The sequence below is a fragment of the Chiloscyllium plagiosum genome, unplaced genomic scaffold, assembly GCF_037043375.1.
Source record: "Chiloscyllium plagiosum isolate Xiang-an unplaced genomic scaffold, Cpla_swu_hap1 HiC_scaffold_41, whole genome shotgun sequence".
NCBI lineage: Eukaryota > Metazoa > Chordata > Chondrichthyes > Orectolobiformes > Hemiscylliidae > Chiloscyllium > Chiloscyllium plagiosum.
The window spans coordinates 31799031-31821058 of record NW_028270179.1 but is presented as its reverse complement, the minus strand read 5'-3'; positions in this window follow the sequence as shown (position 1 = coordinate 31821058).

Sequence of the window (22028 nt, the reverse complement as noted above, 5' to 3'; positions counted from 1 at the left end):
CAGGACAGGTGCCGTCATTTTGACCAAACGAACCAAGCACACATTCAATATGATCACATCTGATCATCTCACTCAATACACTGTTCTGGATTTCACCCCATACTCTGTTATTCTAGTAACTGGTGCCATTCAGTGATACAGAAGGATGTAGCAACTCGGCGGGGTGTGTGTTGCGGGAGGGCTTCTCACAGAGATGGAGAGGGCTGTGGAAGCTGGAACAGGTGATAGATTTAGGACGAGCTTTAGGAATATGAGGACATTACTTGGAAGAGGAGGTATGTGAGGATGGGATGTAGTTACAATCACAGGGAGGATTATGGGACCTCACGTACGTAATGGAAATAAACAGCACCTGGAGGAAGTTAAAGGCTGAAAGGTTTGTAGTGACTGTAGGAGATAACATAAATAGGGACGATAGTAGGGACCAGTAGAATTTCCAGGTATTGAGTGTGTTTTAGAGACTAGAGGAGGTTATTGTCATCATTAGCAGTGTATAAACAAAACTATGAGAGGCAGGGTAACTGTGCATGGTGTCCAGAGACAAGAAGGATTATAACAGCTGGAGGAGGTTAATAAGGTCGGGAGATTTTTTTGTCATGATGGGGAAGGTTACACGGATCATGAAGATAGTAGGAACCTGACACAGTTTCAAAGCCAGGGAGGTATTTTCAAGTCCCGAGTGGAAGGGATAGCTGAAGGGACAGAAGACCTTTTGTTTATAAATAAGGGGGATTCTGCGAGTGGAGACGATTACCCACATATGAACGACCGTAGGGATTAAATTTAAATAAATGGACATGGAGAGGTTAACTGGTAGGAGAAGCTTAATGGGATATGCAGGGCTGTAGGGGCATACAGAGGGAGGGAGGGCAGTGTCTACTGGAGAAAGTTACAAAGATGTGGGCATTGTTAGGGATTAGAGAAACTGGCTGAGATAGGGAGTATTCTATGGACCAGAGGAACTTACAAAGAAGATGGTGATAATGAAGCATGGGATTTTTCTCCTGTTCCTTGCCCAGCATTATATCGACATCATGTCCTCAGGTTCTGAATTAAATACCACTAACTAGCCTCTGTGCTGTTTACTGTGAGTGATCTTTCCGGCTGCAGGATTTATTAAAGGATCAAGATATCGTACTTCATCTTTATCTGGCTAATGAACCGTCTTCAATGAGGTCATGGACGACAGATGATAGCCCTAACTGTCTGCGCGAGACAGAGAAATAGTCCGGTTCAGACATTAAACAGATGCAGTGAGGTTTACATAGATAGAATGAAACTGCGCCCTGGAGAGATCCAGAAAATTCCATCCTGGCCTGCACTGCTGTGTCTCTCTGTAGTGGAGAATTCTGTTGGCTCAAGATGTCAAAACTCTTCATGGCGTGAGTTGCAGATAGAGGCAGTAATTCGACTCACACAGTGAAGGATGTCAAACGGAGAGGTACAGAGTGATACCACCAGAGTGCAGGAAAATTTCTGGATCAAATAACGGTGTCATGAGAAGTGGTTTTGATTAAGTCGACACTGCTACCAGTTTTCAGGGAGGAGTGAGATGTTGTGTTCGGATCGGGTCCACTGGTCTCGTTCCGGGGTCATTGTCCTAGTCAATCACGTTATCAGGATGATGCAGAGTCTTTCAAACGTTCAAAGTTTGGGAGAAGATTTGTAGCTCGGGTGCTCGTTGTTGTTGTGGTTCTGTTCGCCGAGCTGGAATTTTTTGTTGCAAACGTTTCGTCCCCTGTCTAGGTGACATCCTCAGTGCTTGGGAGCCTCCTGTGAAGCGCTTCTGTGGTGTTTCCTCCGGCATTTATAGTGGTCTGTCCCTGCCGCTTCCGGTTGTCAGTTTCAGCTGTCCGCTGTAGTGGCAAAAGAGGAAGAGGAACGCGTGTACAAGGTATTCGCCAAAAACGGATACCCGCGCAATTTCATCAACAGATGCCTAAGAGAAAGACAACGGAACGAGGACGTGCCGCAACCCAAAGGACTAGCCACACTACCATACAACAGGAGCATTTCAGAACTGACAGCCAGACTACTGCGATCACTCGGACTTATAACAGCACACAAACCAACAGCCACCCTCAGACAACAAATCACCAGAACGAAGGACGCGATACCCACCATGAGCAAAATTAATGTAGTGTACAAAATCCCATGCAAGGACAGCACAAAACACTATAAAGGACAAACAGGAAGACAGCTAACGATCCGCATCCATTAACATCAACTAGCCACGAAACGACACGATCAGCTACCCTTAGTAGCCACACACGCAGACGACAAGCAACATGAATTCGACTGGGACAACACTACCATTATAGGGCAAGCCAAACAAAGAACAGCATGGCACTCATCCACAAACTCCATCAACAAACATATCGACCTGGACCCAATATACCGGCCACTACAGCGGACAGCTGAAACTGACAACGGGAAGCGGCAGGGACAGGCCACTATAAATGCCGGAGGAGGCTCCCAAGCACAGAGGATGTCACCTAGACAGGGGACGAAACGTTTGCAACAAAAAATTCCAGCTCGGCGAACAGAACCACAACATCTTTTAAACGCAAATAGATGGGGAGAAACAGCGCTCAGGTGAAAGGCAATCTCCAAAACCCAAGAGAAAGTCTGAAATATTGGAATAGCACGGGGCTGTGGCTGAGGACAAGCAGAAAGTAACAGCAAAGGGCTGGGTATAACTGAAATCCCACGGCAGCAAATAGATTTGTGACAGGAAATTACGGTTACAAAAACGTAAATGACAGTTTCTTTATCTAAATACACAAAGCATCTGCAATAACTTATGTGCACCTGTGACACAGAGAGTTAAATAATATCAGCTTAATCAGCATCAGGGAGATGTGGTCGCACAGTGAACAAAGGTGAAGGATCAATATTCACGACTACACAACACTATTGATAATCAGGCAAAAAGGAAAGCAGGATGGGGAACTCTTATCGATCGGGATAACAATGTGATTACCAAACCAATATTTTGCTTCAGAATATGAATGAGTGCGATTGTAAATTCTGAGTAATAATGGTCAGAAACGGAACTGGAAGGGCGGTGCTAATGCACGCTAACAGGATTATATTGTTGCACATTTTTATGGACAGGGAATTATTGGAATTTGTAACAAAAGGCAACGAGAAAATTGCGAGTGGATTCAAACTTCCTATCTCATCATCTCAGACAAGGATGACTCTCTCCCACTCTCAGGGGGACTCTGTAGTTGGCTGTAGAGACACATGTGGCTTCCACAGATTCTGTTACACTTGGGAAAAAAGGTGGCTGTGAGAAGATGATGGGTGAGCTGTTGGTGCCGTAGCACGCTCCTTGTGCACGTTTATCCTGGATGCCCTTTTTTCCACTGGCATGTCTCGAGATACACGACATCTTCTATATGCTCCTCCCCCACTTTAGATGGTCTTGGCCCAATAATTCCCAGGTTTCGGGGGAATGCTGTACATTAGCATTGAGGTCACGTGGGCATCCCTGAAGCACTTCCTCTGTCCATCTGGGGCTCGCCTGACGCCAAGCTCCCCTGCTTGGGGAGTCTTGTGTCGACCATGGGGATGCGGTGCCGAACCGATCGTAGCTGATCACGGAGGTTTGAAGGGATGTCAGTGTCTTGATGCTGGATATTGACCTGGTCGAGGATGCTGGTATTCCTGTGTCTGCCATGTCTGCGGATTCATATCTCCACATACACAACATCAACGGTATTACCCTCATCCACCTGTTTAGTCAGCTTCACAAATAATTCAATAAAGTTTGAGAGGCACGACCCACCCTTCACAAAACCGTGTTGACTATCCCTAATCAACTTATTCGTCTCTCGATTATTATAAATCCTATATCTTATAACCCTTTCCAACACTGCACCCACAACCTAAGTAAGGGTAAGTGTTGGTGCGACTGCTCCAGCACCGTGAGGTGCCTGGTGTGGACTATCCAAAGTCCAGTGCCTGGTGCGGGCTGTCGTCTTTCCTTTTAGTGCGAGTATCTTTTTCACACCAGAAAAAGGCAATGAGGTCAAGGAGAATACTGAGATGCAGGCTATTAGACTAGATGGGATTGAGGTGCATAAGAAGAAAATATCAACAATTCTGGAAAGAGTAAAATTAGATAATTCCCCTCGGCCGGATGAGATTGATACTTGTATTCTCTGGGAAACCAGGGAGGAGATTGCGAAGCCTTCGGCTTTGATCTTTCTGTCGTTATTGTCTACAGGAGTAGTGCCAGAAGACTGGAGGATAGCAAATGTTTTCCGATGTTCATGAAGGAGTGTACAGACAAACCTGGAAATTATAGACATATTGATAAGGTGGATGAGGGTAATACCGTTGATGTTGTGTATATGGAAATCACTGAGGCTTCTAATGTAGTTTTACAGGGTAGGCTATTGCATAGAATACGGAGACATTGGTTTGATGGTGGTTTAGCAGTTTGGATCAGACATTGGCCATGTGAAAGAAGACAGAGAGTTGTGATTAGATGGGAAATATTCATCTTGGAGTTCAGTTACTATTGGGGTACCATAGGGATCTGCTTTGGGGTCCTATGGTTTGCCAATTTTATAAGTGTCCTGGATGAGGGCATAGATGGGTGGGTGAGTAAGTCTGCAGAGGACACTCAGGTCAGGAGAGTTGTGGATAGTGATGAAGGATATTGTAGCTTACAGAGAGACACACATTAGATTAGATTACAGTGTAGAAACAGGCCCTTCGGCCCAACAAGTCCACACCGACCCGCCGAAGCGAAACCCACCCATACCCCTACATTTACCCCTTACCTAACACTACGGGCAATTTAGTATGGCCAATTCACCTGACCCTGCACATCTTTGTGATGTGGGAGGAAACCGGAGCACCCGGAGGAAACCCACGCAGACACGGGGAGAACGTGCAAACTCCACACAGTCAGTCGCCTGAGGCGGGAATTGAACCCGGGTCTCTGGCGCTGTGAGGCAGCAGTGCTAACCACTGTGCCACCATGCCGCCCACAAGCTGCAGAGCTGGCTCAGATGTGGCAAATAGAGTTTAACGCCGAAAATGTGAGGTGATTCACTTTGAAAGGAGTAACATGAATGCGGAGTACTGGGTTAATGGTAAAATTCTTGATAGTGCAGATGAGCAGAGAGATCTCAGTGGCCAGCTATATAGATCCTTGAAAATTGCCACCACGGTTGTTCAGAAGGCATATGGTGTGTTAGCTTTTATTGGTAGAGGGACTGGGTTTTGGAACGATGAGATCATGCCTCAGCTGTGCAAGCCTCTGGTGTGGCCATATTTGGAGTATTGTGTATAGTTCTGATCACCGAATTATAGGGAGGAAGCGAAGCTTTGGAAGTTGTGAACACGCGATTTTCTATAATGTTGCCTAATTTGGAAGGAAGGCTTTACGAGAAAAGGCTGAGGGACTTGAGGCTGCTTTTGTTTGAGAAATGAAGTTGAAAGGCGACTTGATAAATGTCAGGTAATCAGAGGGTTAGGTAGGCTGGAGAAAAACAGCCCTTTACCTTGGATGGAGATGGTGAGCACAAGGGAACACCGCTTTAAATTGAGGGGTGATAGATATAGGATAAATTTGAGAGGTAGTTTCTTAACACAGGGAGTTGCAGGGTCATGCAATGCACTGTCTGCAACAGTAGTAGACTCGCCAAGATTAAGCACATTTAATGATAATTGGATAGGCATATGGACGAGAATGGGATAGTGGAGATTAGCTGTGCTTAAAGTCAGTTCCAAAGGTCGGTGCAACATCGAGGGCCGAAGGGCCTGTACTGGGCTGTAATGTTCTATGATCTAGGCTCTGTATGTTTCATATGAAAAGGTACCTTTGATAGAGTGTTTCCAAACTTTTTGGAGAGAGAGATGGTAGATCGCCAGGCGCTTGTGTTCGATAGAAACTGCTCTCTCTGAATAATTTTCAAAAGATCCACATTTTATCTCCCCCAACATCACATCGTCTTATTGATTCGATGTTGGTTAAACAATATAATCAACCTCGACCGGATTTTAGTATCCTGGTCATAGTTTAAAATGATTGATTAAATTCAAATTACTTAAAAACAGCGAACACAATTCAGGTTTGTTTATCACTGCCAAATGTTATATGTTTTCATGTTTCTGGTACACTCCGGGACAGGTATCTCATCGTAACGCAAGTGCTTGAAGTCTTTCAGCTCAGAACAGCATTCATACTGTCTTAAATGTACAGTACACGCGTTCAACTTCATAACACCTCACCTGTTAAGTAAAACATGAACCATCGTAATGAAAATATGGTTTCATTACTTTCTTCTGAATTTTACTCCCATTACTATGAAACACATCCGTCATTAATTTAAATTATAGTTTTCATATTAACTTCGTCATACATGTATGTGATTGGCATCTGTCCAATCTTATCTGCACTATTCTATCTTCTTCTTTAGTATATTAGTTAGCGGAGCTACCACCCTCCTGATGTTTGGTACAAAATACCAGTCGGATTCGCTTCGTCCTTCAACAAGGGGACCACGTTAGCAATTCTGTAGCCCTTCAGGACCTCACCCGTGTCCAACGATGCTGCAAAGATATCATTTAAAGCCCCAGCACTTTCCGCATTCTCTTCCCTCAGTAACCTTGAGTAGATCGCATCCGGAACTGGAGAGTTGTCTACCTTAATGCGTTTGGAATACAAAGAAAACTTCCTCCATCCTTATGCCGATTTGAATAAAAGTACTCAGAGATCTCGCCCTCACTTCAACATCCGCCTTGTCCCTCTCCTTGGTGTATACCGGTGCAAAGTGCTCGATAAGAATTTCACCAATTTTTTTCTGACTCCTAACATTTTTCCTTTGCCCTTGAATGAATCAACACTTTCTCCAGGTACTCGTTTGCTCCTTATTTATGAAAAAAAAAGAACGATTTGGTGTTTTCCGTAACCTGGTTTGCGAGGGATATCTCATGACCCCTTTTAGTACTTTTGATTCATCGTTTCACATTGGTCCTGTAACCCGATATTCTGCCAAAGCTTTCTGTATTTTCAGTCGACGTGCCCCTATGTACGCATTCCTTTTCCTCTTAGATCATCACACAATTTTACCTGTCATCCATTGTTCCCTAACTTTGCCATTCGATCCCTCATTTTCACAGGGACATGCCTCTCCTGAACTCTCATCAACCTCTCCTTAAATGCTTCCCAGATATCGCCTTCAAACATTTCCTTTCCTTTCAAACAGCTGGTTCCAATCTACATTCTGTAGCTACTGCCGAATTTTGGTATATTTTCTCTTCCCCCAAATTAGCACTCTTCTTTTCGGACTACTCTCCTCTTTGTCCATGAGTATTCTAAAACTTATGGAATTGAGATCACTGTTCCCTAAGTAATACTCTATTGAAATACCAACCAATTGGGTGGACTCATTTTCAAACAACAGGTAGAAGATGGCCCCTTCCTGAGTTGGATTTTACATATTGCTGTAGAAAAGCCTTCTGCATGCTCTTTACGAATTTTGCTCTTTCTAGACCTCTAACACGAAGTGAATCGCAGTCAAACTTGAAAACAAAGTCTCCTCTCACCAGCATTCTATTGCTCCCATAGCTTTCCACGATCTAATTACATACTTGTACCACTATCTCATGTTCGCTGTTGGGAGGCCTACAGTACAGCCCCATTTCTGAGCGCGGCCCATATTGGCTCACTGCTCGCGTCTTCCATAATGCCCTCCTTCAATCTGTTGGACTATAACCTGGTGTTGTGTGATTTTTAATCTCCTTCAGAACAGCTGTTATATTTTCTTTGACCAGCAATATAACAGCTGTTATATTTTCTTTGACCAACTCCTCCACTCCTTTACCTCCCACTCTATCCCGCCTGAAGTTTCGATATCTTGAGGTGTTTAGCTGCCAATCATGCCCTTCCCTCAACCAAGTCTCAGAAATAGCAATCACATCATTCTCCCAGGTACTAATCGCAGCACGAAGTTCATCCGCTTTAAATTCTATACGTCTTGTATTAAAACAAATGCACCTCAGACCACCAGTCCCTTTGTATTCATCATCTGCTGCCTGCCTCCTCGTCCCCTGAGTCACGCTGACTATACTACCTAGTTCTTTACGGGCTTTGGGTACTACTTCCTCATTGTTCTCTAACCTCATTTGTTTCACAACTCCTTTCCACATTAGCTAAACCCTCCCAACTGTGTTAGTAAAGTGCCCCCAAGTATATTGGTTTCAGTCTGGCCCAGTTGGAGACAATCCAATTTGTAATAGTTCTGCCTCCTCTAGAATATGTCTCAAAGTACCAAAAACCTGAACACCCCATCCCCGCACCATTTCTCTAGCCTCTCATTCATCCTGCTTATTCTATTATTCCTAATCTAACTAGCGCGTGGCACTGGTAACAATTCTGAGATTACTACCTTAGATTTCCCACTTTTAACTTGGCTCCAAATTTCCTAAATTCGGCTTGTCGGACCTCATCCCGTTTTTCACCTATATCATTTGTGCCTCTCTGCAGCACGACAACTGCTGTTCACCCTCTCCCTTGAGAATATTGTGCAGCTGATTCGAGGCATCACTGACCCTTGCACCTCGGAGGCAACAAACCATTCGGGCGACCAAATGGTTTATTGGCCAAAGCACCGCCTATCTGCTCACCTTACAATTGATTCCCCTATGAATACAGCCCTTCCACTCTTTTCCCCTCCTTTCTGAACAGCAGAGCGAGCCATGGGCCATGAAACTGGCGACTGCTGCCTTCCACTAGTGAGAAATCTCCCACAACCGTATACCTGTTTTGGAGGGAAATGATCGAGGATGATACCTGTACTGCCTCCCTGATCTTCCTATGACTTTTGGTCAGCCATTCACTTTCTGCCTCAGCAATCTATGGGCGGCACGGTGGCACAGTGGTGAGCACTGCTGCGTCAAAGCACCAGAGACACGGGTTCAATTCCCGCCACGGGCAAGTGTCTGTGTGGAGTTAGCACATTCTCCCCGTGTCTGCGTGGGTTTCCTCCGGGTGCTCCAGTTTCTCTCCACTGTCCAAAAATGCGCAGATTAGGTGAATTGGCCATACTAAATTGTTAGTGATAGTTGAAGGGGTAAATGTAGGGCAATGGGTCTGGGTGGGTTGCACTTCGGAGGGTCGGCGTGGACTTGTTGTGGCGAAAGGCTTGTTTCCACAATGTAAATTATCTTATCTAATCCCCATCTGCGGTTTGACCAGTTCACAAAGTGTGCTATCCACGACTCCATCAGCATTGTGTACGCTGCAAAGTGAGTCCATTCAAAGTTCCAGAGCAGTCGTACGGTATAACAAGAGCTGTAACTGGACACACGTCCTTCACGTGAAGGAGGCAGGGACATCCTTGGCCTCGCTGAGGACCATCACACAGCTTTATGATCTTCTGCCATTTTTAACTTTAAATTTAAAATCAGTCTTAGATTAGGTAAGCGAAAAAGGAACTTTTGTTTACTAAATCACTCAATAAAACACTACAAAAAAAGAAAAATCTTACCAGAGAGTTCCTTTGTTTGGTTCGTGGAGGAGGGCGGCTGGGAGACATTGCACGTGCATGGTCGAGGGTTCAGCCACCACCCAAATAAAACTGTTTCATTCATCTTCTCAGAAGACCTCTAATCCTCACTCTCACCTCCCCACAAATGGCTCTAACATGGCTCTTATTTCCCTTTCTTTATTGACTAACTCCACTTGCCTGATAGTGCAATTTAAATTTTTCTAAATCAAATGAATTGTCTGTTTTTCTGTACAAGTGCTTGACCAACTTCATTGCAATTCCAGCTTTCATTTTGAACCTGGTTAATCCAATTCTAACCTCTTTGCTAAGTCTGACAGCACATCTTTCCTCTTGCTTTCTAAACTGTCTTCGCAAATTTGGGAAGCTCTTCAAACTTATTTAGCAATCTTAAGAACCATTTTCCTCACTTATAATTTAACCATCCACAAGTAACCGAAATTAAACAATAAATTATTTGATGATCAGGACACGAATCAGCAAGTGTTTACATTTGCTGGGATATTTTCTGCGTCAAATCATTGCAAGTCTTTTCAAATCCCTGACTGGATCTGTCTAAACCCGATCGAATCTCGGACCCAAGTCCACAGACTTTTACAACGGCGGTTAACCACACTGTTACTTCAGCACATTCACCCTGAAAAACCCGCTTCGCCTTGCAATCTGTTAATATATAAGTGACAAAAACCCTCAATGTCTACTATTTAAAGAAAGTAACGTCAAATTATTTTAACGCTGAAAGTGATCAATGAACAGCTTTTCACAATTTAAAGATTGCCCCACTTCTCTTAAATGCTTATTACCTGCCAAAAATCTATAACAATGTGATGTTCCAATAAGACACTTCTACAAATTCCATCAACTTAATTTCAAACCCACACAGCCACTTTCATCTTCTGTGACAGTCTTTCACATGAGAAGATACCTTTCATGAAGTGTTTTCTAATTGTTTGGAGAGCAATATGTTAGATCTCATGGCTTTTCAGTCTTGATGGCAGGTGCTCTCTCTGACCATTTTCAAAAGATCTGCAATTTATACCCACCCCAGACTGAGATCGTCTCATTCGTTCGAGGTTGACAAAACTGTAGTTAAAATCACACAACACCAGGTTAGAGTCCAACTGGTTTATTTGGAAGCACTAGCTTTCAGAGCACTGCTACTTCATCAAGTGGTTGTGGAGTTTAAGGTCGATAGACACAGAATTTATAGCAATAGTTTACAGTGTGATGTAACCGAAATTATATATTGAAAAAGACCTGGATAGTTTGCTAAGTCTCTCATCTTTTCGAATGAATATACCGGTTTCGATTCTTTCATATGTAAATCGCAGAACATGTAGACGTTACATTGCCAAGTAAACTTTAATAATTATTGTCAGGTCGGCCCAGATAATCCATTTAAGGTGTGAGCAGCCCTGTGTGGGACTGTCTGTGCCACAATATAAAATATGCATTAACAAAATCCAAATCATGTCAAAACAATAAACTAAAACTCGATTGGATGTTAGTCCGTTCGGGCATAATATAAGATGAAAGGTTAAATTTGATTTGTTCCCAAAACAGCACACAAATCTCACGTATCCATTCAATCTGTAAATGTTGCATATTTTCAATTTTCCAGTACACTCTCGGACTGCCATCTAGTCGTATCGCAGGTGCTTGTAATATGCGAGTTCAGAACAGCATTAATTCTCTCTTAACGGCACAGAACACGCCTTGAACTTCATAACAGTAAGAATACTGGTGAGCAAATTATTTTTTAAAGACACCACCGTAATTCCCCAGCACTGTCCTTGTAATTTCCTGAATGGCTTCACTGCTTTTCAGTGAGTTTTTTTCAACAGTAATTCTTTTTTATCCTGAAAAAAGTTATAATCAATGCAATACTGATGCAGCATATTGGAGTAATGGACAGGAATACACCTGGAAAGTAAATCGTTGGAATGCGGTTCAGAAGTACGGCAGTAATAATGACCACGAGATCCGTCACAGCCATGGAGACCAAGTATCGAGTATGACATCGGGAGAGGCCGCAATTTCCACGCGTTAGTATCACAATCGCCATTAAATTAACTGTAAGAAGAAGTGAGTGAAAAAGTGAAAGAGTGATTACTGAAGTAACGTATTAAGTTTCATAATGAAGGCCCCGTGAACTGATAAAGAAGTGCTTGGAAATTTGGTGCAGCAAGGACAGAGATCATAAACATTGACACATATTATCATTTTCAAAGCAACAAATGAACTGATGGCTACGCCCATAATTTAATGTTCTGGAATATATTGTTTAAAGCATAAAAAGACCTGCTCAATAATCTTTGATTTTTTTGTAACAAGAGTCTACTTATTCGAAATTCATTGCAGCAATGATCTCTCATTATTGCTAAAATTAAGTTATTTTTTGGACACATGGCTTAGTTGTGGATTCAAGTGATCTCGACCACCAACAGTACTGTTTGAACTGAAATCGCACGTGTCAATTTAAAGGCATTTAAGTGCAGAAATATTTCATGGAAACGTGTGGACATGACACAATGAAGATACGTTGAAGATCAGTGTGATTCATAATTGCATCTGCACCGACCATCCCTTTCTTTCCTGATACGTTTACTTTATCCGTCATTAAACTTACATCATATGTTCATCAATTTTATTATTTCGTAAATTATTTTGCCGGTTTTTAATTAACAATGTATTTAATTAATCTTTCACTGAATAATACTTTTGAGATAGCCAACAAAACTGGAAACAGGATTTCCAGTATCAATTGAACAACATAACCTGGTCAATTATGGATGTAATTAAAAGCGAAGCACCAATTCCACGACATTTTTGCAAACATAGAAACATAGAAATATAGAAGGGAGGCGCAGAGGAAAACCATTTCGCCCTTCGCACATGTTCAAACATTCATCACGATCAGGGCAGTTCATTCAACTCAATAGCATAATCCTGTTTCCTCCTCATCACCATTTATCACATTTGCCTGAAGTGCGATATCTAACCGCCTCTGAAAAGCATTCAATTTTTGTCATCAACTACTTTTTCTATAATTAATTTCACAGGCTTACCTTGGTGAATAAATATCTCCTCCACCCTGAACCTGCCGAGGTTTTGGACTCACCACCGTCGGAAACCTCCTCCGGCGTCTACCCTATCTAGTCCTGTTAGAATTTTATAAGTCGCCATTAGATTCCTTGTTCGTTCGTCTGTACTCAAGCGAAAACTGATTGATCTTTCATTGTATAAATGTCAAAGAGGTTCAAAACCTTTCTTCCAATCACGTTTTCTCGGAGTTGGTTTGCGTCTTTCCTGAAGTTTCCTTTATGCTGATAATTTGAGTTATTCTTTTTGGCATTAGATGCATTATATCTGTGTCCTCGATTATTTCTAATGTTAATTCTGGTTTTCCTTTACAAATGCTGCCAGACCTGCTAAAATTTACAGCAACTTCTGTTTTTTTTTTTGGCTCTGACTTATAGCAGCCGCAGTTTCTTTTTCGTTCTTATCCCAACCATATCCAATTCATTAAACCATGTTTTTGCAGTTATTTTCAATACTTCAAACGTTTAATTTTCAACTGATTATTTGCCAGAAACGTAACAGAAACAGAAATTGTTGACGAGTTAAATCTGCTGGTCTTGCAGCATCTGTGGAGACATGTCAGAGTTAATGTTCCGGATGTAGTGACCCTTCCGCAAGACAGAATACAAACGGATTCTGTCTTTCTCTTCATTCAGTCTTTAAACTATAGTTCCATAATTCTGACCTTTGTGAGAAAATGGACAGAAGGATAATATATCGTGACCTGGGAAAGGTTATGTAGAACACCAATCGTCGCCAGTGCTGTGTAATAAATAGCATATGGTACCCCTCTTGGTGGGGCATGCATTTTCTGCAGAATGTAGTGGTGGCCGTTTGTTAAGCGTTCATAAAAGTTCGTTGAAATAATTGGAACTCAAATTCTCCCAAGATAGGATTTGGAAGATTCTGCATCAGTCACATGTTAGGAATCATCAGTGTTTACATTGTCAACAGTAACTGAGTAATAATTAGGCTTGCGTTCACATGACTGTTTATTGCCATGTTTAACACAAACGAATTAACACAACTTGCAATGAATTCAGTGCGATAAAAATCAATATACCAAATATGTCGCACTGTTAAATTGACACTTTCTGATCGAATTTGAGGAAAAACGCCAAGTGAAAGAATAACATGTACAACACGCTCAGTCCGACATTCATCCATTGGTTGTGTCACATCATCAAAGAACATAAATAAATTTGTCATTCATGGCATGACCGTGAAAAAGTAAGGTTAACTGTCTATTATATCTTCATTTTGTATACCTTTCATCCACTATCATGGCCTCTATCAGTTCTTTTCTTACCGCAATGCTGTGTAACTGACATTTTCCCGATGTCAGTTTCCAAAATAAAAGTGTTATATTACCATCCTCTCGTTCCCGTTCACTGAATTTGTAACCAGACAGACTTGGAAAAAAAGGTTAACAGTTCCAGAATATGTTTCGTCATATCTCTCAGCAATCTAGGCTGCATCGTTCACGAGCCCAGTGACATCTCCATCTGACGTTTTCCAGATTTTTAATATTATCTTCTTCATCTATCTCAACACTGCTCAGTTGTTCAAGTCCCACAAATTTAACATCAGCATTGAACCAATTTCGAATTTGAAAAATTCAGAAGCATTATGTTCATTTTGTACTCATAATATATTATTTGCTTCAGTGATCAGTGCTATTCACTTTTCTTTTATGATTAACTGCAACTTTCTATTGGCTACAGCAGAGAGTGCATCATTTTCTCATACTTTCTGTCAGCCTTCTTCTTTCAAACATTAGCTTCTCTTCTGCATTTGAGATACTCTTCCTGATTTCTAGTAATGTTATTATTTCACAAATCATGCGTTTTGCTTTACGTCTGTACTTTGTCAATAAGATCAAAAGTTATCCAGGGTACGCTAGCCTTCAGTAAACCAAATTTATATCTGATTACTATGTACCTGTCTGTTACTATGATTGCTTAAGCTGCTGTTGGCTGAGTGTGATAAAATGCCAACCAGTTCTTTTTTGTAAGCTGACAAATAATGGTTTAAGAGCATTGTATCGGATGCAGCACTTCATAAAGGTCAGCCATGCTCTTCACAGAAAGATAACCAAATACATGTGAGAATAACAACAGAGCCTTAAAAGGATGGGACTAGAATGCAGATACAATGCTCCACTTTTCTGTTAAGCACATCCCAAATAGAAACCATTTGCTTTAAAATTTCCATTTAAAAATGGAAAGGGAAAACTTGACAAAACATAATTACAAAGCTACAGTTTCTCGCGACAGTAGACACATATATTAGAAAATAAAACATAGAACATGACAGGGTAGTACTGTCTCTTCGGCTTTCGATGTTGCGCAAAACTGTGGAACTGATCTCAAGAATATCTATCCTACAACATCCCATTTTCATCCATATGTTTCTCCAATGACCATTTGAATGCCCTTAAAGTTAGCGAGAGTGCTCCTGTTGCAGGCAGTGTATTTCACGCCCCTACTACTCTCCAGCAAAGAAAATACCTCTGACATCTGTCTTATATCTGCACCCCCAAATGTAAAGATATGCGCCCTCATGCTAACCATCAAAATCCGAGGAAAATGGTTTTCAATGTCCACCCTATCTAACCCTCTGATTATCTTTCCTGTCTCAATTCAGTCTGCCCTCAACTAGTTTGTCTCTAATGAACGGAAGGAAGTCCCTCAGCTTTTCCTCATAAGACCTTCCCGTTATACCATGGAAAAATCTGAGTAAATAATTTCTGAAACCTTTATGAAGCTTCCACATCCTTCAGATAGCATAATGACCAGAATTGTACGCAATACTCCAAGTGTTTTCCCAGCAGAATTTTGTACAACTGCAAGATTGTTTTGTGGTTCCGAAACTCATCCCTTCTGCCAACAAAAGCTAACAAACTATGCCTTTTTAACAGCCCTATCAAACTGCTGGCACCTTCCAGTTTTCCACGACCATGGACACCGAGATCTGTCTGCTCATTTACACTGCCAATAATCTTACGATTTGCTCAGTACTCTTTATTCCTGTTGCTTCTTCAGAAGTGAACCACTCACACTTTTCCACATTAAACTCCATTTGCCACCACTCAGACAAGCACTGCTGCTTATATCTGTCCCTCTGTCACCTGCAATATATTTTTGTACTATCCACAACTCCACTGAACTTTGTGTTATTCAGAAATTTCCTAAACCATACCTCAACTTCCTCATCCAGGTCATTTATGCAAATGACAACAGCAGTGGCCCCAAAACAGGTGTTTACTATACACTACGAGAATCTAAACTCCACGATGAACATTTCACATCGACCACCACCCTCTGTGTTCTTTCAGCAAGCCAATTTCTGATCCAATCCTCTAAATCACTCTCGATCCCATTCCTCCGTAGTTGGGCCATAGCCTACTGTGGGCAAACTTATCAAACGCCTTATTGGCATATGTTTGCACCACATCAACGGTTTATCCTAATCCAACTGTTTGGTGACCTTCTCAAATAACGCAATAAGGTTTGTGAGGCACGACGAACCCTTCACAAAAACTTGTTGACTGTCCTGAATGAACTTATTCCTTTCCAGATGATTATAAATCCTATTTATGTGAATCGTTTGAACAGTTTACCCACAGCCGACGCAAGGCTCACTGTTCAGTAATTACCAGGCTTGTCTCTACTGCCCTCTTAGACACAATTCAAACCACCTTCCGGCTTGCCACTATACGCCTGCGACATTGAAATCCTGTTTCTGACCTCACTAGTCTCAACCTCCTGGACACTGCAGCTAGAATGTGGCTTCCCATCGCCTTTCTGACTTAGTTTAAAACGTTCCAAAGTCATTAATCAATTTCACTGACCCACCAAGAACATTGGCACTCCGCTGGTTCACGTTTAGACCATCCCGTTTGTAGACCATACGTCCCACCTTCACCGAATGATTACGAATTATGCAGACATCCCTGTAGCCACGCGTTCCACTTCCCTCTCTCCCCAATCCTCAACTTGCTAACGTGTGGCATGGTCAACAAACCACAGAGAACAATCCTGCTTGTTCTAGCTTCAAGCATCCACCCTCGCTCCTGAATATCTGTCTTCAAGCCCCATCCACACCCAGACCTATGTCGTAATTGCCTATGCAGATCAAGACTTGGGACTGCTCCCCATTCCCCTCAAGAATGCCGAAAACATTATCTAAGTCCTCACGAACGCTGACATCACTCGGGAATACCACTCGTTCCCTCAGAACCTTCTACCTGTCCCCTTAACTATGGAACCCCAGTGACTAATTCTCTGCTCTTCTTTCCCTTCCTTTCTGAGCAACAGTAACAGACTCTTTGCCAGTGACCTGTACCCCTTGGCTTACTCCTGGTAAGTCGTCTCCCGAAACAGTATCGAAAATGGTATACATGTTATTGAGTGAAACGGCAAAAGGGAACACCTGCACTGTCTGACTCTTCCCTTTCCGTCCCTGAATGCAATCCATATGCTTTTTTCTAATACCTGAGATGTGACGACCTCACTGCAACTCCTCCCAATAGCCCCCTTTGCTTCCCAAATGGTCCGAAGTTCATCCAGCTCCAACTCCATTTTCCTAACGCGGTTTTCAAGGAGCTGGAGGAGAGTGCATTGCCCGCAGATGACGTCAAGAAGGACATAGTGGTGAAACTTACCTTCCCTGTCCTGCAGAAGGAACATTCAGCTGAACTAACCACCATTTCATCCATTCTAAATTCCCAAAGAGGCGATTGAAAATGAAGAATAAAAAAAAATTCGGACAACATTATTGGTTTTAAAAGCAAAAATTTAATTTGGTTTTTGCAGGCATTCAGCATTGCACGCAGTGACAGCTTTTGGTAAATACTTTTAGAGAACCTTTGTGATGGTTTGGTACCCGATAGTTCGAAGATTTTTAAATTCAATGCAGAGGAAGAGAAAAGTCTGATCTCACAATAATTAAGATTTTCTGAGGTAATTTCCAGGACAGTCGACGAGTTTTCATTATTGCAACTGAATTTCCTTTAACATCGTAACTATAGGTAGTAGACAGAAACTTTCATTCCATGAGCAGGGAAATTAGAATAATGAGAATGTACAAGTAAAATTACCAAGCAGCCAGAGACAAACACGTAGCGGAGTGGGAATGGAGGGGAAAGAAACAATTAAACAGCAGGGTCATTACAATTTCGGCAAAAAAAAATTATCACAAATTCACACCAAACGGACAAATGCAAGAAGAACAAGGGAAGAATGACAGACAAAACTTGCGACACTGGCATGGGAAAAAATCTTGTCCCTGAAATTTCCAAACAATCTAAATAGGCTTCGTCAAGCTGAACAAGTGGTAGAAAATTATTCCTTCCAATGAAATTCGAATTCTTGCTCTCTTAGTTACAAAACAACGATACCATTAACAATCTATTTAAAACAATGACAATTACGCCATTGCGAAAATCTAACCTCTGTTTTCAACCATCTCACAGTATGCAATTGGAAGACGTCGTAAATGGCAGATGCGAGATACAGAAACACTCTGCGTTGGACCTTTTAGTGCAGAGTGAAAGGAAAGAAATTGTCTGATTTGCCACGGAATTGTACTATTTGCTGGAAAAGATGTATAAATTTATAAGTACCGTTAATGTGCAAACTATATGGCAATGGTAGGAAATGACATCCAGTCTACATTTTCTGCACGAAGATTAGGGAGAATTATAAATTGCATGACAGATTGTGAAAGTCATTTGCAGTAAGTAAATATGCGATGTAACTGTGAAATACCCGGAAAGGGCCAGAAAAATCAGTATTGAAATCTGGTCGATAAGATGTAGTGCAAGATGTCAAGGGCAGTGAATAGCAGGACTAGCAAACATCACGATTGATGGGAAGTTCTCGGGTCGGCCATTGCGTTCTTTATCATTGATCGTTCGTGTATGGCATTAGAATTGTGGCTGCAGATGACATTAATATTACATGTAATCATTTCAACACAGAATGTGTAAACGTACCATTCTGTTCCTGTCCAGGAGAGTCAGAATGTCCTTGAGATGTCTCGCATACTGCGTTGGTATGGAGGTCAAAATAGATATCGATTTATGCTACTCAACAATCGACTCAAGAGTCCTCTTTCAAATCTTGCTCCAGTGGGCGGCACGGTGGCACAGTGGTTAGCATTGCTGCCTCATAGCGCCTGAGACCCGCGTTCACTTCCCGCTTCAGGCGACTGACTGTGTGGATTTTGCACGTTCTCCCTGTGTCTGCGTGGGTTTCCTCCCGGTGCTCCGGTTTCTTCCCACAGTCACAAAGATGTGCAGGTCAGGTGAATTGGCCATGCTAAATTGCCCGTTGTGTTAGGTTAGGGGTTAAATAAATATGAAGCATTAATATACTACGATTGGTACTTTCCAAACTCTCCCCCAGTGTAACATTTTCACTTGATTTTCCTGATTTCCTGGGTTCATATTCAGCACATCTCCTTCCCTGCAGGACCGGACATTTACTGTTCTGGAAAGTTCTTCTGCAAATGTTGCAGGATTTTCTACCATTCCATGCCTCACACTGATATTTGTTTCAGTCTACACTAGCGTAATTGAAATATGCAACTGCTAAACAACGATTGTCCTGCAGATGTTTACGTTTGCATTGAATGGGCTAAAATTTTTATTGATATACGACAGGTTCATGACCTTGCATGGCTCCTGTGAAAGTTCTTGTACATGCTTAAGATAGCAGAATTTAATATTTTTCTGTACTTGCTGATTGTTACACTATATCAGAGAGGGAGCTATGTTCTGGGTTGTTGGACTTCACCTCAGACTGCGATCACGATGATTCCAGGAGTGAACGTCCAAACCAATTATCAAACGAGGGATCTCCAAAGGTATGAAAGGTGTGAGGCTAATTGCTTTATTTTACTTTCCTCAAAAATATTAGTTAATGAACTTTTATGTTTTAGCAAATTGCTTTGGTGAGTTTTCTCTTAACTACATTAACCGAATTCAAAAGAACTGCTTCGATACACTCTGTGATCCGTGTCAATTTTGGCGACAAGGACTGGATTTGGGAAAATGTTTGCGCAACGAGAAAATCAACCTGATGTTCCGAAGCCCTTTTTTATTTCAGGGTGGAAAGTGGTAAACTCTGTAGTCGGGTCTGTAATTGATACGTTCACCCAAAAGAATGGAGAACAGTAATATTGCAAATAAGGAGAACTCGAAATCAGGTTTCTTCTCTGTGCAAGTGCACGGAATCGTGTGGAAGTGTTAACTCTTTGTCGTCTGATTTGAATTCAATTTTGTTTGTTGATAGCGGAATGTCCTCTTGTACAATTTGTGTTGTTCTGTGTCATGGAATTCCAGATCTGGCAACACTTTGAATTTAGTTTGCATTTTGGAAATTTATTCCATAAAACATTGGAGCAGAGTCGGCTCTGCCATTCAGCCAAGGTGGATATGCTCTTCAGCCCATTTTCCTGCCTTCAGCACATGGCCCTTCAGCCCATTACCAATTAAATAACCTGCCTGACTCCTACTTAAATTTACTTACTGTCCTAGCATCCAGAGAACTTTGGGTTAGTGAATTCCACAAATCTGCAGATTTGTGAGAAGTAGTTTCTGATCAACGTCGATTTGAATTTGGTTCCACTTCCCACAGGACTGTGATCTCTCATCCTAGAATGCCCCACAAGAGCAACGTTTATTCCACCTCAATTTCATCCATTCCTTTTTCATCTTGAATACCTAAATTTTATCTCCCTCATTCTTCAAGATTTCAGCGTGTCGACCTGCACTTTTCCATGTCTCTTCGTATGACAAAACCCTCATCTCTGGTATCAATCCAGTGAACCTCCTCTAAAATGCCTCCAATGACATTCCATTTTCAAATAAGGGTACTAAAACTGTGCACAATACTATAGATGTGGAGTCACCAATGCCTTGTATATTTGCAACAAAATTTTCTTACATTTATTTTCTATTCGTTTAGCTGTAAAAACTCATATTCTGTTTGCCTTTTCTTTATTCTTTCTTGGACCTGCAGGCTAGTTTTCTATGGCTCATGAACGAGGACTCTCAGATCACTCTGTACTGCAGCACCCAGAAGTCTATCCCCATTTAGATAATAGCGCGCCTTTTCAATTTTCTGACCAAAATAACGACCTCAACCGAATCCACAATAAACCCCATCTTCCACATTTTGGTCCACTGTCCTACCCTATCTATATCCAATCTTAAGATTCTTATTTCCTAATTGTAGGTTACAGTCCCACCTATTTTTGTGTCATCTGCAAAGTTGGCAAGTTAGCCTTCTGTGCGTGAATTTAAGTCTTTAAAATAGTTTGTAAATAACTGGGACGAAAGGAATACACTCTTTGGCACGCCACTAGTTATGTCTGGTCATCCAGAAAAAAAAATTGTCCCGACTCTCCATCTTCCGTCAATCAGACAATCACCTATCCAAGGTAATAAATTATACCTAATCCCATATGATCCGAACATGTGAATTAACCGTTTCTATGGCAACCTATTAAATGCCTTCCAGAAGTCCAGATAACTATGGCATCCCCATAAGCTTCTTTATTTCTTACATCTTCGAAGAGCTCTAGCATGTTAGTCAAACATAATTTTCCCACCAAAAAAAAATGCTGTCTCTGATGGACAGTGTTTGGACTTTTCAAATGTCCCGGCACTGCTTCTTGACAATTGCTTCCAACACTTACCCTAATAGCATTTTTTGAACTAAGTGGTCTGTCACTTCCCACACTTTGTTTTCTTCCCCTTTTGAATAAGAGCATTGCATTAACATTTGCCCAATCCACTGGAACCGTTCCTGTGCTCAGGGTGTTTTGGACCTATTATAACCAATGGATCCATTATATCCACAGATAAATCTAAAGTTTTCTACAGGTGTTCCAGGAACGAACAAATTACTAGAGTAAGAATAGGGCCTGTCAAGGACAGTAGTGCAAATCTGTGTGTGGAGTCGGAGGAGGTAGGAGAAGATCTAAATAGATTTTTTCGTCAGTGTTCACACAGGGAAAAGACAATGTTATCGAGGATAACACTGAGATGCAGGCTATTACACAAGATCTGATTGAGGTCCATAAGGAGGAGGTGTAAACAATTTTGGGGTGCGTGAAAATAGATCGGTCCTCTTGGTCCGATGGGATTGAAACTCGGATTCTCTGGGAAGCTGAGGAGATTGCAGAGCCTAGGGATTTCAACTTCATGTCGTCATTGTCGACAGAAATAGTGACAGAAGACTGGAGGATAATAAATGTTGTTTCCTTGAAGAAGGAGAGGAGAGACAACCCTGCTATTTATAAACCAGCCAGCCTTCGGTTGTGGGTGCCAGTCTAACGACTGTGGTGATGGAAGGCCTCATAAAACATCAAAATGTGATTGACCAGTTGGAGTGAATAATCGAAGCA